Raw genomic sequence first — 16,710 nt, 5'->3', positions numbered from 1 at the left:
AGAGAAACAAAAGCCTCCACATTCCGTGCTTCTCGGTAGACCACAACACAGATCCAAAAGTTCAGGTATATGTTCAGTACATGCATCTCCGGCAACGCTTCGTGTATCTGAGAAATACGTAGGTGCCCCGTGAATTTATTTATTATTATCGCTTCGTGTATCTGAGAAATATATAGGTTCCCCGTGAATTTATTTATTATTATTGTTATTATTATTGGTGTTTTACCCTTAAAGAGCCCATTTGGACTAAACTACATGGCCAGTTCCTTTTGTTGCCTTCCTTGCTGCCCAAACTTCCCTCATTCGCTCACTGTGTTTCTGTTTCCGGTCCTCTGTCCATGCTTCTTGTCGGCTTTGTGTCTTCGGCTTCATCTTGATTGCCTTTTTGGTTGCCCATATTTCTTTCATCTTCCGGCTGTGATCTTGCTTGCGTTCTTCGGTCCATTTTACGCCTGTTCTTTTGTCGCATTGTATCTCGTGTAATTTACTTTTCTTAATGATGTTTCTGAATTTTATTCTGTCGTCTATTGTATCTGCTGTTATGCTGAGTTGGTTCAGGTCGTTTTTTACCTCTGCCACCAATTTGTCGTTTCTATTGGTTACCCAGTCAAAGATCTGTTTGGTCAGTCTGTGTGATGGCATTCTGTATAGGTGTCCATAGAATTGTAGTCTGCGTTTTCTAATCTTTTCTGTGATTGTCTCCGTATGTTTGTATAGTTCCTCTGTAGGTTCCTTGGTCCATATTCCATTGTTGTTAATTGCGCCAAATATTTTCCTAAGTATCTTCCGTTCTACTTTTTCTAGTTGTCTGATACGTGTATGCCCTAGGATTAGTGTGATCTCTGCTACATATAGTGCCTCTGGGAGCACCACTGTGTCGTAGTGGCGTAATTGGTTTTTTGTGAGATAGACTTTTTGTTGTAATGATTCCACACTACTTTGTATGCCTTGTCCAGTTTAGTTTTTCTTTCTTTTTTGAGTCTCTGTTATGTCCACTCATTTGTAGTGTTTCACGGAGGTATTTGAAGTTTGCCGTTTTGTAAATCGTGCCATACTTTGTGTTTAGAGATGACAGTTTCTTTGAGCTCATAAACTGTGTCTTTTCGTAAGAGAGCCGTAGTCCAGTTTTGGAAGCGATTTCGTGTAGTTTTTCAATAGCGTCTTTTGTTTCTTTTATACCTTTTGTGACAATCGCCAAATCGTCTGCAAAAGCCAGGCATTTAATCTGTAGGTTTCCTAAGGTTATCCCCTGTTGTGAAGTTTCCTATTCTTTTATTACCTTATTTAACACCGGATTAAAGGAGACGGTAGAGGCCATCACCTTGTCGGACACCTGTGCGAATTTCAAAGGGCTCTGATAGTTCCCCACAGAACTTTACTCTGGAGGTCGTGTTGCTTAAAGTTTACTCTATGATATTTATTTACATAATATTTATTTACATAATGAATTCTTCGTTCGCCTAAAAGTATCAGGCTAAGTCAGTGTGCTGGCAGAAGGGAAAGGCATACTACCGCCAAAGACCAGTGTCTTGTGTGACACTTGGCTGTTCTACTCAGTTCTCCGGTACTTTTACCTTAAAGCGAGCTACAAACCTGAAGAAACTCCTGCCGCGAAGCAGAAAAAGTGAATACGTTCGTATAGCAGCTGACTTTCTAGTAGGCCGCTGCAGCACATTGCCTGGGCGACAGTGTCACGGCCCACGATCACAGGCGTCTTAACCACTTGCAACACTGAACGGAAAATAGGCGGAAGGCGAAGAAAGTGAACTTGGTGAGTTTTTAGCACCGCTGGAAAGTCCGCTACGTGCCTCTTACGGACCGCGGGCAACAAATCGCTTGTATCCGTGGCGCTGTACTGTCGCCCGCTGCTGCTCTTCCGCTACGGACTACCCAGAGGTATTCACAAGTCTGCCCCGTGGGCCACTTCTCATAATGTAAGCAGCTTGCTCAGCGATCCTTAGCTCAGCTAGCTGCTAAAATTTAAGTAAGACTTCCATCTTGTTCATTGATTCATTCATTGCGTTCCGTAGACTCCATCAAGAAGGAAAACCCAAAGGGAATTGCTGTTAGTCGAGGTACATATTGTTGATGTTGCGGCCTTCGGTCCGAAGATTAGTTTGAGTTACCTCTCCCTCTCCAAGCTAGTCTGTCCTGCACAAACCTATCCATCTCTGCATAGCCACTGCAACCTATATCATTCTGAGTCTGCTTACCATTGTCAAGTCTACAATTTCTATCCACGAAATTCCCTACATTTTAAGCTAACTATTCCTTGATTTCTCAAAATATGTTATATCATCCTGTCACTTCCTTCGGTCAAGTTTTGCCACAAATTTCTGTTCTCCCCAGTTCAGTTCAGTAAAGAAAACGGAGGATCTGTTAGATTGCGATCGGTTTGGCTTTAGCAATGGCTAAGGCACTAGACAGGCAGTTTTGGTGTTGCGTTCCATAATGGAAGCCAGAATTCAGAAAAATCAAGACGCGATCTACAGAAAGCATTCGTCAATGCTAAGTGATGCAAATTGTTCGAAATTCTCAGAAAAATAGGCTTACTCTATAGGAGAAACGGGTAACATACAATATATACAAGAATTATGAGGGAAACACAAGAATGGTAGAGCATGAAAGAAGTTTTCACATTAAAAATGGTATAACACAGGGATTTGCTCCTTCGCTTCTAATGCTTTGTCTATAGATCGAAGTAAAGGAAAGCTTCAGGGTCGTATTAAAACTCAGCGTGAAAGGATGTCGGTGATAAGATTCGGTGATGACACTCCTTCCTTAGTGAGAGTGAAAAAGAATTGCAATATATGTTGAATGAAATGAACTGTCTAATGAGGAAGCATTATGGACTGTAAGTTAACCAAAGGAAGATGAAACTCATGAGGAGTAGCAGACCCGAGATTAATGATAAACTTAGCAAACAAAGTTGCCGAATACGAAGTAGACGGAAGAAAAGAAATGTGTTACCTCAGAAGCAAAATAACCCATGTCGGATGAAGTAACGAGTAGATACAAAGCAGACTCGCACACGCAAAGAGGACATTCCTGGCTAAAAGAAGTCTACTAGTATCCAACATTGGTCTTACTCTGAGGACGAATTTTCTGAGAACGTACTTTCGGAGCACATCACTGTATGGTACTTAAACATGGACTGTGGGGGAAACCGGAAAAGAAAAGAATCGAAGCGTTTGAGACGTGGTGCTGTGCTAGGATGCTGAAGATTTGATGAACTTAATAAGAGATACGGTTATCCCAATAAACAGCGAGAAGAGGAATATGTGGAAAAGATTGAAAGAAGGAGGGACGGAATGATAGATGTAACTTCCACGGTACATGAGACAACTACTGAGAGTAAAAATTGCATTCGGTACAAACAATTAATGTCTTACTTCGGCCACCATCAGCCATTTTGCTGCCAAATAGCTATTTTTATTCTCTCATTTCGTAACCTAATTCCCTCAGTATCGCCTGATTTAATTCGACTTCACTCCATTACCTTTGTTGATAGTCATCTTACAACCTCTCATCAAAATATTTACCACCTTGTCCATCTGTTCTTCCAAGTCTTTGCCCGTCTCTGAGACAATTACAGTGTAGTCGGCAACACTCAAAGTTTTAATATCTTCTCCCTAATTGTTAATTCCATTTCCAGATTTCTCGTCGATTTCCTTCACAGCATTCTCAGTGTACAGATTGAATAATATCGAAGATAGGTTTGACCCCAGTCTCACTCCTTTCTCAACCAATGCTAAAGTTTTATATCAATTGACTCTTTATAACTGCCGTTTCATTTTCATACCCCGTGCTCCCTGCATTGTATCCCGGAAGCCTTCCAGATTGTCAGAAGTATGTTGCAGTGTACATTAACAAAAGAGAGACTGATCGTAGAAACTTAACCTATGTACTCCTTTGACAATAAGCCGTCACTATGATCATTAACGCTGTTCGTGCTTATGGCAGTTACGTTTTATCAAAACAATTGGAAATGTAGCTACTACTCTGAAATAGATGCTGCCTCCTCACTTGGACCATATATCTGCTGTTTATCTCCTATTAGCAGCTTAATATTTACTTGATTAAATAAGTAATTTTCAAAGAAAACAGTTATCTAAATGTTAACCACCGACAAGGAAACTTAAACGGCTGATGCTCTTCAATTATCTTCATACTTACAGGATGTGAAAGTCAGTATCCGGACGTCAGTACCTCAAAGTAGTACGATGTAAAATGGCTTTTGAAGATGAGAAGATTTCTGAGCACTAAGAAGAACGAAATTTTTGTGGCATAAACAAGAAATTGCTGATAGCTGAATGTGTCGCTTATCTGTCTTGTATTTGCGAGGTCATTCATCTAATTCTCGTTATTAGTTTTATTTATAAATTCTATATTTATTATAAAATGGAAGCGTTACTTAGCAAATACTAAATCTTAACTTTTTAACAAAAATAACATTTTACGTTAGTCACTAATTATATAAAAATAAATTAAAATTTAATAACGAAACGTTTTATTGTTAGATGAAACAATTATATACTTCAAAAATTGTTCAATCACTACGAATAAAAAACCTACTTTGTATTCTATTTGATGTTTCGTGTTATTGAGCCGAATGTTAATTTTGAATACTCGCATTTTTAAACGATTAGAAATTAAAATTGAAAATAAAAATGGATATATTTTATTTTCATTAAAAATTACGATTCAGTCTTTTTAACTAAAGCTTCCATTTTATAACTGATATCTAATTTGTAGACAAAAGCAAGAACCAATGTTACTCGTCAGAATCGGACCACCCTATAAATGCTTTGTACTTCACAGCGCTTGAAATGTTGCAGGCTTCGTAGTTCTTCTAGTTTTTTTTTTTTTTCGAGAACTGTGTAGTAGTTTTTTAGGAAACGTAAGTCCTGGCACTGATTATTAAATTCAATAATTGTGAATAAAATGAAAGTAGGCCTGTTCTTAAGGTCCCCTCGTGAGTTCTTTTTTGCAGTTTATTACCACTTCTCATGCATCTATAAACTAACGCTGCTGTTTACTATGAAGCTAACAGAAATTTTCACTCATTGAATTTAGATAAATAATTTATAGGCGTGGCTAATAAGGTGAAGGTATGTTTTCAATTTTCCTTTAAAGTTGCTGGTATTCCATTTTTTTCTTGTTGGATAGGAACTTGATGAATACCGTTGAACAAGAGGGCATAACTCCTCTAACCATAGACAAGAAGGTGAAGCCTACGGGAAAATTTTTCACTGCTCACACTTTGTCCGGTATTCTCCTCAAGCGTTTCAAGAATACAGGTCAATTTGCTTCAACAATGCACCTCCTCTCAAAAGACGCCTCTGATAACAATTTACTGCTAGACTACCAACATTTAAAATCTATGTTGTTGTACACAAACTTATACATGTAATAACTACCGATTACATCAGTTAAGTTTTCAGTGGATAACGTATCGTAAAAGCATGGTTTTTCGTTGTGCATTTCTAGAGCCCTCTATTTTCGGAAAAAGTATGGAAGAAAAAGCAAGACATACACATAGCACATCGTTTTTGCTGTTTATTCCAGCGCTGTTATCTGTTCGTCACAAATTATATTCACTTCACAACGCATCGTGTTGGAACATACACATCTTTGTTGTTTATGATGTATTTCTGTCTAAACGTCTGATTTGTTACTGAAACATATGAAGGTACACCAAATATATTCTGTTTTTCTGTCCGCGATGACCGCACTGCACAACTACAATCTAATTAAAATTTAAAAGTTCGTTAACACAGTACATAAGGATCATCAAGATGCAAAACAAACGTTTAGGTAAACTGCAAATACATGCAAAATGGCTCTTGCAGTGACATCTTCTGTCACCAATGTCGTACATTTCCACTCATCGGGCCTTTCTGTTTATAATCCACACAGAAAACAGGTAGTTACCATACCTAAGGTTCATTTGAAACAGATACTATACGATACCGCTCCTGCTGCCCAAAAAGATACAGAAAAATCCACGTGAGAACCGATGACATGGTTAGCATTCCACAGTTAGGTGAAAAAGATTTCATACAAAAATGCAGTATAACCCAGTCGTTACATAACAATACTGTGAACTGTACACTCGCACCACAGCATACACACTACCCCAACAGGCAAACGACCACCAACAACGTCTGTTCCGTTATGTGAGTTCTATACTGCTTAGAGGGCCAGAGGGCAAAGACCAACTATAACGCCAATGAGCGTGTGGCAAAACACAGTGACAACAATCAATGAATGATGTCAGCTCAGAGCAGCAAATTCCCTTCCATACGAAATTACTCGTAAGGCCTACCACGTAACACTCCCTTGACTCGGCCCAACGAGTTTACTGAACAGGAAGCCGCTTCCATGAACCACGTTCCGTGGAAAGAAACATACCATCATGTCCATGTTATAGAGGCCTCTTTCCTCTCTGGGGGCAGTGACTCAAAATCCCCACAGACTTAACCGTAGTAACCACTGCAGACTTCCACGTCGGCCACAGAACACCGACAGCCGTAGCCCCACTTGCCACACACACGTTCCGTTACGTACTGCCCCATACACAGCCCGCACTGGCGTTTGTCGCTGCACCATCCACCATGTAACAACCGTCGTGGCTGCCAGCACCGAGCTCCAGCGATGAACGGCACGCAGCCCATCGACCGCCACAGAGCTGTCCATAGGAAAGATGCGACAACCGGCATACGGGGAAGGCCAGTCCGGATTTAGGACAAATGTAAGAATACACGAGTCAATAGTGGATATACGACTAATCTTACAGGGTATGTGAAAGAAGAGCATACCTACATCTATAACAATTGTAGATTTTGACAAAGAATATACTCTTGGAAATTCTTAAGGCGGCGTGAATAAAATATAGGGGCTGTAGGTTATCTACAACTTTTACGAAAACAGGCTGCAGTGATAAGAGATGAAGCAGATTAACTGGAAGCTGTAGTTGAGAAGGCAGAGAGGCAAGGTTGTAACCTCTGTCTGTACCGCGAGCAAGCAAACTATGAATGAAACCAAGAACAAATTGAGATTGTAAAACATTAGGCAGAAACATTAAAAAGAAAGAGAATATAAATTTAACTCTTAGTATGTCTTTTTTGGAGGCATGCAACCAAGGTGCTGCCTTCTATAGAAGTGAAACGAGAACGATAAACAGTTCACACGAGAATAAAATAGCAGCTTTTAAATTGTGGTTCTACAGATGAATGCTGAAGATAAGATACTTATATAGACTACTAATGAATAGTTAACCGAGCAAAATTGGGAAGAATTTACTGCTCAACTTGACTAAGTCTTATGGCATTTCTGGCTGGAATATCCCACAGGGTGGGTTAAGCCACCTCTTACAGTGATAGTTCCTCCACACCTACTGGTCACATCCTTGCGAATACATAAGAAGTGAATCATATGTATATTTGTAGAGTATAGTGACTGCTTTACAGTCTGTAGTGTGGTGTTATGCCTGCCTCGGTGGCCGAGCGGTTCTAGGCACTTCAGTCCGGAACCGCGTGACTGCTACGGTCGCAGGTTCGAATCCTGCCTCGGGCATGGATGTGTGTGATGTCCTTAGGTTAGTTAGGTTTAAGTAGTTCTAAGTTCTAGGGGACTGATGACCTCAGATGTTAAGTCCCACAGTGCTCAGAGCCATTTGATTTTTGTGGTGTTATCTTTGTTTTCTATGACGATGATGAGAGAGAGCAGAGGGTGAAACTCGGTGCCGGTGCAAAGCCCATTCCTCTCTAATGGCACGAAGGGTCCTGCCGAGATTGACGTCCGCATCCGACGGATCACCATCAACAGTGTCTCCCTTATTTCATGACAGACTGCGGAGAGGTTTGGAATTTAATCCAGCACAACGGCGCACAGACTGGTGATCAGGAAGCTTACACCACCATCTCCCCTTCCCTTTCCCGCAAAATACAGCAGTGAAAATTTCACCTATTATTAGGATTCGAACTGGCTTATCCCGTAATCGAGTGCCAACGCACGAGCGTGAGTAACGACTCTTGCTACGGAGGCGAATAGGAAACGAAATGAACTTTCACAACTGACAAAGGAACCTCCCCATCGCACCCCCCCCCCCCCCCACCCCCCTCAGATTTAGTTATAAGTTCGCACAGTGGATAGGCCTTGAAAAACTGAACATAGATCAATCGAGAAAACAGGAAGAAGTTGTGTGGAACTATGAAAGAAATAAGCAAAATATATAGTAGTCGATGCGCAACATATGCGTCATCAAGGAGATCCTTGGTTCAAGTCATTCCTCGATTAAAAAATTTAATTTTTTATTTTCAGTTATGTGACAAACTCTTATGTTTTCATCACTTTTTTGGGAGTGATTATCACATCGACAAGAAAACCTAAATCGGGCAAGGTAGAAGAATCTTTTTACCCATTCGCCAAGTGTACAAGTTAGGTGGGTCGACAACATATTCCTATCATGTGACGCACATGCCGTCACCAGTGTTGTATAGAATATATCAGACGTGTTTTCCTGTGGAGGAATCGGTTGACCTATGACCTTGCGATCAAATGTTTTCGGTTCCCATTGGAGAGGCACGTCCTTCCGTCTACTAATCGCACGGTTTTGCGGTGCGGTCGTAAAACATAGACACTAAACTTATTTCAGTGAACAGAGACGTCAATGAACGTACGGACAGATCATAACTTTGCGAAAATAAAGAATGTAAACTTTTCACTCGAGGGAAGACTTGAGCCAAGGACCTCTCGCTCCTCAGCCGCTCACGCTAACCACGGGACCACGGCGCTCCTGAGCTGACACTATCCATGATATTGCCTATGTTGCGCATGGAATACTCAGTTTTTATATTTTGTTTATTTTTTCATAGTCCCACACAACTTCTTCCTGTTTTCTCGATTGATTTGTGTTCAGTTTTTCAAGGCCTATCGACTGTGCCAACTTATAACTAAAGCTGAGGGGGGTGCGATGGGGAGGTTCCCTTGTGAGAGGGTACGTGCTGTTATTACAGTGATTACAAAATATAGTCAAATCTACAAAGATCTTAGTAGTAAGAACCTACAAACCAGCATGACGTTGCATTCGCTGTGGTGGCCTACATGCATGCACTAATGCGATTCGAGAGTGTCCTGGGCGAAGCTGGCCCACAACAGTTGTAGCAAAAATTTCAAACAAATGAGCATAATTTACTACATTACCATTACGTTTCTCGTAGTTCAGTTCTAAACTGTTTACAAATATATTCATATACTTCCCCCCAGCAATGAGTAACCTTATGCCACCATATGTCCTTTCCCTGCTGGAAAAATGCTGGCGATGGAAATTTCATCCACAACCAGGATTCGTACTGGCTTACTTTCGTATCGATGCACCGTACAGGAAAATAAGGGAGTGGTTGGATCAGTTGACAGGACAACAAGCAATTGTCAGTTTGGTGATGGGGAAAAGTGTGGGAGTAAACACTGTGGAAGGAAAGCAAGGTTTCACTACAGAAATCGGCTGCAAACGGATATTATTTCCAGTAGTTAGTGCGATATGAAAAGGTTCGCAACATAACATACCGTACTAGTGTGGAGAGCTGGATCGAAGCTATCCTCGCACTCAGGACCACAACAGTGACATCTTGCGGGATACGGATCGAAAACTTAAGAAAAAAGAAAAACGTACGTAACATTGACAAGAAAACGATGTAAAATGGTACATAGCACAGTGTGAAGGCTGATTAGGAAACCGTGCTACTCGACTGAACATGCAGTGGCTTCGCCGTAGATACGTTTATGCTTAAGGAAAGTCTGTTGCGGAGCCAAACATCTCAGTGGACACAGCAGACGTCATCTGAGAAAGCTTTCACTGTCCACCACAGAGTAGCCCCGAGCGCATTTGTAAGAGGTCTGTCCTAATGAATAGCCAGCAAGCGCGGAAGAACAGAACGCCGGAGTCTTGCGGTGTACCGCAATCCCTGGAAAATTACCATCACAATCCGAGCCCATTCTTTCCAACACCCCGCCCATTGCGCTCTTGTCTCAATCGTTGGCCCCTGACGCCGTAATTTTTTCAGCTGTCCGCTGCGTGGTGCAGCTGTTACCTTTCACAAGAAAGGGGGTCTTTTCCCCTCCTTCCTAACAAAATTACTTCTTAAAAACGTAACGTCAACAGCCCTGCAGTTTGGTGGGAAACGTCTTACCACAACTATTCAGCGGGAAAATAATTTATCTGTTACTGACGACAAAGAAAGTTTAGCCTTGTAGGAAGGCACACAAACATGGCGGTGTGTGGACGGAGCACAGGTAGGTAATCACTCTCGAAATTTTAATCAATTGTGAACGCCCTTGCGTAAGTGGATTGTGTTTCATCACGAAAAGCAGTCCTTCACATCTACTAATACCTGACCGTACAGAATTACCTTTATTGGGATGGATACGTTATTTTGATGTTTAGCTTTTGTCTCATTTGAATTATATAACATAGGGTAACGAAACTGGGCATAAATTTGTAAGTCCACTTGAATGTATACAACTGTTGGTTGGTACAGTCTTTTCTACTGCGTTTGTTTTACAGTGAAAAAGAGTGTCATATACTATAATAGTTATACATCATTTCTGCTGATTGATTTTCACTATAAGCATTTATCCTGATAATAATTCACATATGATTCCACACTAATAGCCGAGAGCACAGTGTTCCTTCGGCAGGTGAACAGCGTGTACGTCTTTTTTTGCGTCCCGTCAGCATAGTCCCGAGCGCGCGTAGATTGTTTATTTCCTCACCGCAATTAGTACGAGTCCGTCGACATTGAGTCACTACGGCTCGTTCTTACAGAAAAGCCACCATCAAGATCAGGGTCCAACCTGACGACGCAAGACCAAGAGCCTTCGAAATCGAACACTTTATCCGTGACGAACTTCAAGTAGAACCAGAGCACATCGTAGGAATCGACCTATCCATCACAAGCAGGTCATCTAGGTCAAGGTGGTCAATGACGCGATATGTAACACATTTGCATGCCAAAGTGTGAACACACTCAAGTTCAAACGTTCCAGTGTCAGCATCGGGGTGGTTACCGTTGTCATGCAAGACGAGGATTACATACAGTACGTGTCTTCGAACTACCTTTCGAAGTGCCATGGACGTGGTCACCGCGGCTTTCTGGCCATATGGGACAGTAATTAGCCCCGTGGCAGATAAATGGAACACCTTCGAGATGTACGCAGACCTCAAGGGCGTGCGAAAATTGAAAACTGAATTAACAAAACACGTGCCATCTCACATAGTCATAGGTGGATTTCGAGCGATCGTGATGTCCGATGAACGGCCATGTATTCGTTCTAGTCGCTGCCAAGAAGGTCATGTATGTACGTTCGAAATGGACTCTGTAACGGCGTACACAAATCTCATTAAGTGAATCAGAGCTACTCCCCATGATAACGGCCCTCCCCCTCAATTACACAGGCATAGCGCGGTCGACCATCACGGCAGACGGAGGACCACTTGCAAGAACGTCAGACAGCACACCCGCGGCAAGTTCAGGACTGACCGGTACCATGACAGAGTCGTCACAGGTTGAGGGAGGTCGTTCATTGACTCCACGGGCAGATTCAGCTAGAGAATGGAACACGAGGCTATGTTGCACCAATCTCTGCTTTTCTCCCTGAGGAAGATGCAGAGAAGGAACAATATACTCTTTCGGAGACGGAAACCCATGTCAGCGAACAGAGATCACGAAGTAAACATAAAGAGCGACGCCGTACACCCTTCGACAATTGCCTCGTGCGGACGTCTTCCCCGGCTGACGAGAGGATGGCCGATGACACAGGAAACCTGAATGACACAGAGTCAGCCTCACTTGTTTCTTTCCCTGACTTCGATGCAGCTCTTCCCAGTCCCTCTGGCAAACGTATCACAGCTGGAAATGACTGCAGATTCAACTCTGGTGACTCAGTTCTCAAGTGCCCTACCTCAGCCACGGTTAACTTCTGGACCTTGGACGGACGGCATTGAAAAGGATTCTGTGCCCACTGTGGCGGATAAGGAGAGGGCTGTCTTCTAAAACACCTGGGCCCCTCTCGAACAGCAGCGAACGATGGTGCGAACACAGCCTGCAAATGTCAGGCCACTACATTTACTGCGACACGGCGGTCCCCACTGCAGGAGATGATCTACAGACCTATCGTTCAGCGATCATCAACATTAACACCATTCAGACACGTACGAAGTTATCGTTTCTCCAAGACACAGTCAGTGCAGCAGACATTGATACTGTCCTTCTCCAAGAGGAGTAAGTAGATGATTTCCCGGGTATGCAAGCTTCTATGGCTCATGTTTCCTACGCCTCACCAACTAACAGCGGTGTCGCAGCTCTCCTCAAGGGGTACGAAGTACGATGTCTCCTCGAATCTGGAGGAATGGCTGTAACGGTGCTAGGCGTCCAGTTTACTAATGTGTACGCCCCTTCCGGAACGAACTGACGCCGCGAACGATCGCTGTTCTTCGCGGAAGGAGTAGCATCGCTCTTTCACGGCAGGAACGACGACATTTTGTTAGGGGGGGGGGGGGGGGAGCAATTTCATACCGTCCAGGTGCTTAGGGATCATCTGCCGCACCATCATTCACCGTGCACCGAACGTGGAACACTCGACAGAGTTCTCCAACTGGTAAATACATGGGAACACCTCCATGGAAACCGGTCGGGATTTACTCATTTTACTAGTCATTCATCTAGTCGCATAGATAGGATTTAGAGTCTTCCGTTCTCCGTTCTCTCGCGGCAACAATGAGAGATGCGGAGGTGTGACCTGTAGTCCTTTCGGATCACGAGTCCTATATACGTGCCTTTCCCCTTCGTCGCCAACTGGTGTGACGCAGCCAACATCCCTGGAAATTAAACCTCTCTCAAAAAAAAGTGTGTGAAATCTTATGGGACTTAACTGCTAAGGTCATCAGTCCCTAAGCTTACACACTTCTTAACCTAAATTATCCTAAGGACAAACACACACACTCATGCCCGAGGGATGACTCGAACCTCCGCCGGGAGCAGCCGGACGGTCCATGACTGCAGCGCCTACGACCGCTCGGCTAAACCTGCGCGGCAAACCTCGCTCATCTCGCTTCTCCGGTAGTAGGCGTGCCATCGAGGACACGCGGAGTTCATGCGTTCGCCGCCTCCCAACGTATCCAACACCAATCCAATGGTGGTTCAAGAGCATTGATTACGTACGGTCGCGAGACTGTTGCTTGGAGGCGGCGCCCTTAGATTTTTTACTTCACCGTCCTTCGCGAGTGTGCCTCCCTGCGAGCCACGTCGGAACGAAAGATGACAGTACAACAACGTGCCAAGCCACAGATCGTAGCCCTTGTGCGCCGACACCTCGAACGGATGATTGTCCGAACGGGAACACACAGCAATGGAACGACGCACCTTGTATGACGTCAATCGAGTAAGAAAACTACGGTGAAGAGCACTGGTCCAGGCAATGACTACTGCTGACGGCCGTCGCCTCACTACGCAACGCGGTATTGGTGCAGCCTTCTTAGACCAATATGCACGACTTTATTTGGCTCAATATTCTGATCCTATGACGGTGACAGCATCCTCACGATTGGTTTACAGCACTGTTCCACACGACTTACAGACTGAATTATTAGACGAAATTACGGGAGAAGAAGTTATCTATTCCTTAGGTAAATTAGCTTCGAACAAGTCTCCTGGCAAGGACGGACTCCCTGTGGATCTTTTGAGATGTTATCCTTATTTACTGGCTGCCAGTTTGACGGACATCTGTTGGTAGCTTACATGCCCTGCGGTGCCGGTCCCCGCAGCCTTCGTCGAAGGACTATTACACCTGGCCACAAACCGACAGGTGGCGCTCGAGTACCGTCCGCTGACACTCCTCAGCTATAACTTGAAGATATTCACCAGATTGTTGGCGACCCGTACACGGCTGATCCTGCCTCACGTCATCTAACCACATCAGGCTTCTCTAGAGGGCATCAATAACGTCTACACAGCACTGCGTCGATACCGCATCTCCGCATCTCTGGAGCGCTGACATCACCAGATTTCAGCCTAAGCTTTTGATCGTGTGGATCACGTGTACCTGACGTCCTTTCTCCAAGCGCTACTCGCAGCAGTTCTTAGACGTCGAGATGCGCCTACCCCGAGTGGCTACCTCCATGGTCCTCGTCAACAGACGTCTCACGCAACCCCTCCCGATTTCCACATCGATGCGTGAAGACTACCCCCTGTCGACCTTACTCTACGCCCTGGCACTTAACCCCCTCCTTGGAAGTCTCTGTCAACGCTTCCCAGGGCTAACGTTTCGTAGCATCGCATTTCGCTGTACAGCATACATAGACGACCTGGTCTCGTGCTCCGAAAGGGTGACGATGTAACCAACGCACTAAATTCTTGGCAACCAGAATAGAGTAATAATTGGATCCTGTTACCGATCTCCCAACAATTGCTGAAAGGTTGAAAGAGGTTGTTCTTAGCATAAGTTAGTTTGAGTTAGGTTAAATAGGTGTAAGTTTAGGGACCGATAACCTCAGCAGTTTGGTCCCTTGGGAATTCACACACGTTTGAACATTTTTTGAAAGGTTCAAAGAAACTTGAGTTTAATTTTAAACACGTACCTGACTCTTACAATTACAGTTGGTGGTGACTTTAATTTACCCTCGACACACTATTCCAACAAAAGTATCCACACACTCCCAAAACATACGTTTTTCATATTAGGTGCATTGTGCTGCCACCTACTGCCAGGTACTCCATATCAGCGACCTCAGTAGTCATTAGACATCGCGAGATAGCAGAATGGGTCGCTCCGCGAAACGCACGAACTTCGAACGTGGTCAGGTGATTGTGTGTCACTTGTGTCATGCGTCTGTACGCGAGATTTCCACTCTCCTAAACTTCCCTAGGTCCACTGTTTCCGATGTGATAGTGAAATGGAAGCGTGAAGGGGCACGTACAGCACAAAAGCGTACAGGCCTGTTGATTGACAGAGAACGACGACAGTGAAGAGGGTCGTAATGTGTGTCAGGCAGACATCTATCCAGACCATCACACTGGAATTCCAAACTGCATCAGGATCCACTGCAAGTACTATGACAGTGAGGTGAGAAAACGTGGATTTCATGGTCGAGTGGCTGCTCATAAGCCACAAATCACGCCGTTAAATGCCAAACGACGCCACGCGTGGTGTAAAGAGCGTAAACATTGGGCGATTGAACAGGAAAATACGTTGTGCGGAATGACGAATCACGGTAACAATGTGGCGATTCGGCAGCAGGTTGTGGGTATGGCGAATGCCCGGTGAACGTCAGCTGCCAGCGTTTGTAGCGCCAACGGTAAAATTCGGAGGCGGTGGTGTTATGGTGTGGTCGTTTTTTTCATGGAGGAGGCTTGCACCCCTTGTTGTTTTGCGTGGCACTGTCACAGCACAGGACTACAATGTGTTTTAAGCACCTTCTTGCTTCCCACTGTTGAAGAGCAATTCGGGGATGGCGATTGCATCTTTCAACACGATCGAGCACCTGTTCATAATGCACGGCCCGTGGCAGAGTGAATACACGACAATAACATGGAATGGTCTGCACCGAGTCCTGACCTGAATCCTACAGAACACCTTTGGGATGTCTTGGGACGCCGACTTCGTGCCAGGCCTCACCGTACGACATCGATACCTCCCCTTAGTGCAGCACTCCGTGAAGAACGGGCTGCCATTACCCAAGAAACCTTCCAGCACCTGGGTGAATGTATGCCTGCGAGAGTGGAAGCTGTCATCAAGGCTAAGGGTGGGCCAACAACATACTGAATTCCAGCATTACCGATGGAGGGCACCACGAACTTGTAAGTCATTTTCAGCCAGGTGTCTGGATACGTTTGATCACATAGTGTATGGTGGAGAAAACACATGTTTAATATTAGAACAATTAAGCCCTCGGTCACAAATATTAAGTCAAAATTGACCGGTTTCGACGCTACTATGAGCGTCGTCTTCAGAATTAAACTAACTGTTCTAAAACATAATAGACATATAATACATTAATAAAATTAAAGTTTGTACTGAGTGGAAAGAGATGCAGTACTTACAAGTCACATTTTAAAAAAATCTAAGCCGGGAAGGCGACGTCATGAATAGTTGTAAATAAGGTGGCGAGTCGCTAAGGGCTGCCCGTACTTGAGTGAACAATGGTTGCAACAAGACTGAGGTGCCCACGTTAGAAAGTGTGGGCAAGTAAACATGGTGTTGCTACGAGCGCCATCTAGTAGCCGCAGAAACAACTAGGCTACTGTACATTCAAAATTAGACACATGAAATTGTGATGAAGTTGATTCAGGCATAACGTAAGCACTAATAATAATAGGATGAAGTTACATATTTATCTGCTTTAAACAAAAATACATTTTGTAACGTACGAGCAGCCCTTAGCGGCTCGCCATCTTATTTACAACTATTCATGACGTCGCCTTTCCGGCTTAGATTTTTTTTTAAATGTGACTTGTAAGTACTGCATCTCTTTCCAGTCAGTACAAACTTTAATTTTATTAATGTATTATATACCTAATATGTTTTAGAACAGTTAGCCTAAGTCTGAAGACGACGCTCATAGTAGCGTCGAAACCTGGTCAATTTTGACTTAATATTTGTGGCCGATGGCTTATTTGTTCTAATATAATTCTGACACGGTCACTGAACCTT

Source organism: Schistocerca americana, chromosome 7 (genome assembly GCF_021461395.2).
Source record: "Schistocerca americana isolate TAMUIC-IGC-003095 chromosome 7, iqSchAmer2.1, whole genome shotgun sequence".
NCBI classification, from domain to species: domain Eukaryota; kingdom Metazoa; phylum Arthropoda; class Insecta; order Orthoptera; family Acrididae; genus Schistocerca; species Schistocerca americana.
This window is presented reverse-complemented; position numbering follows the sequence as displayed.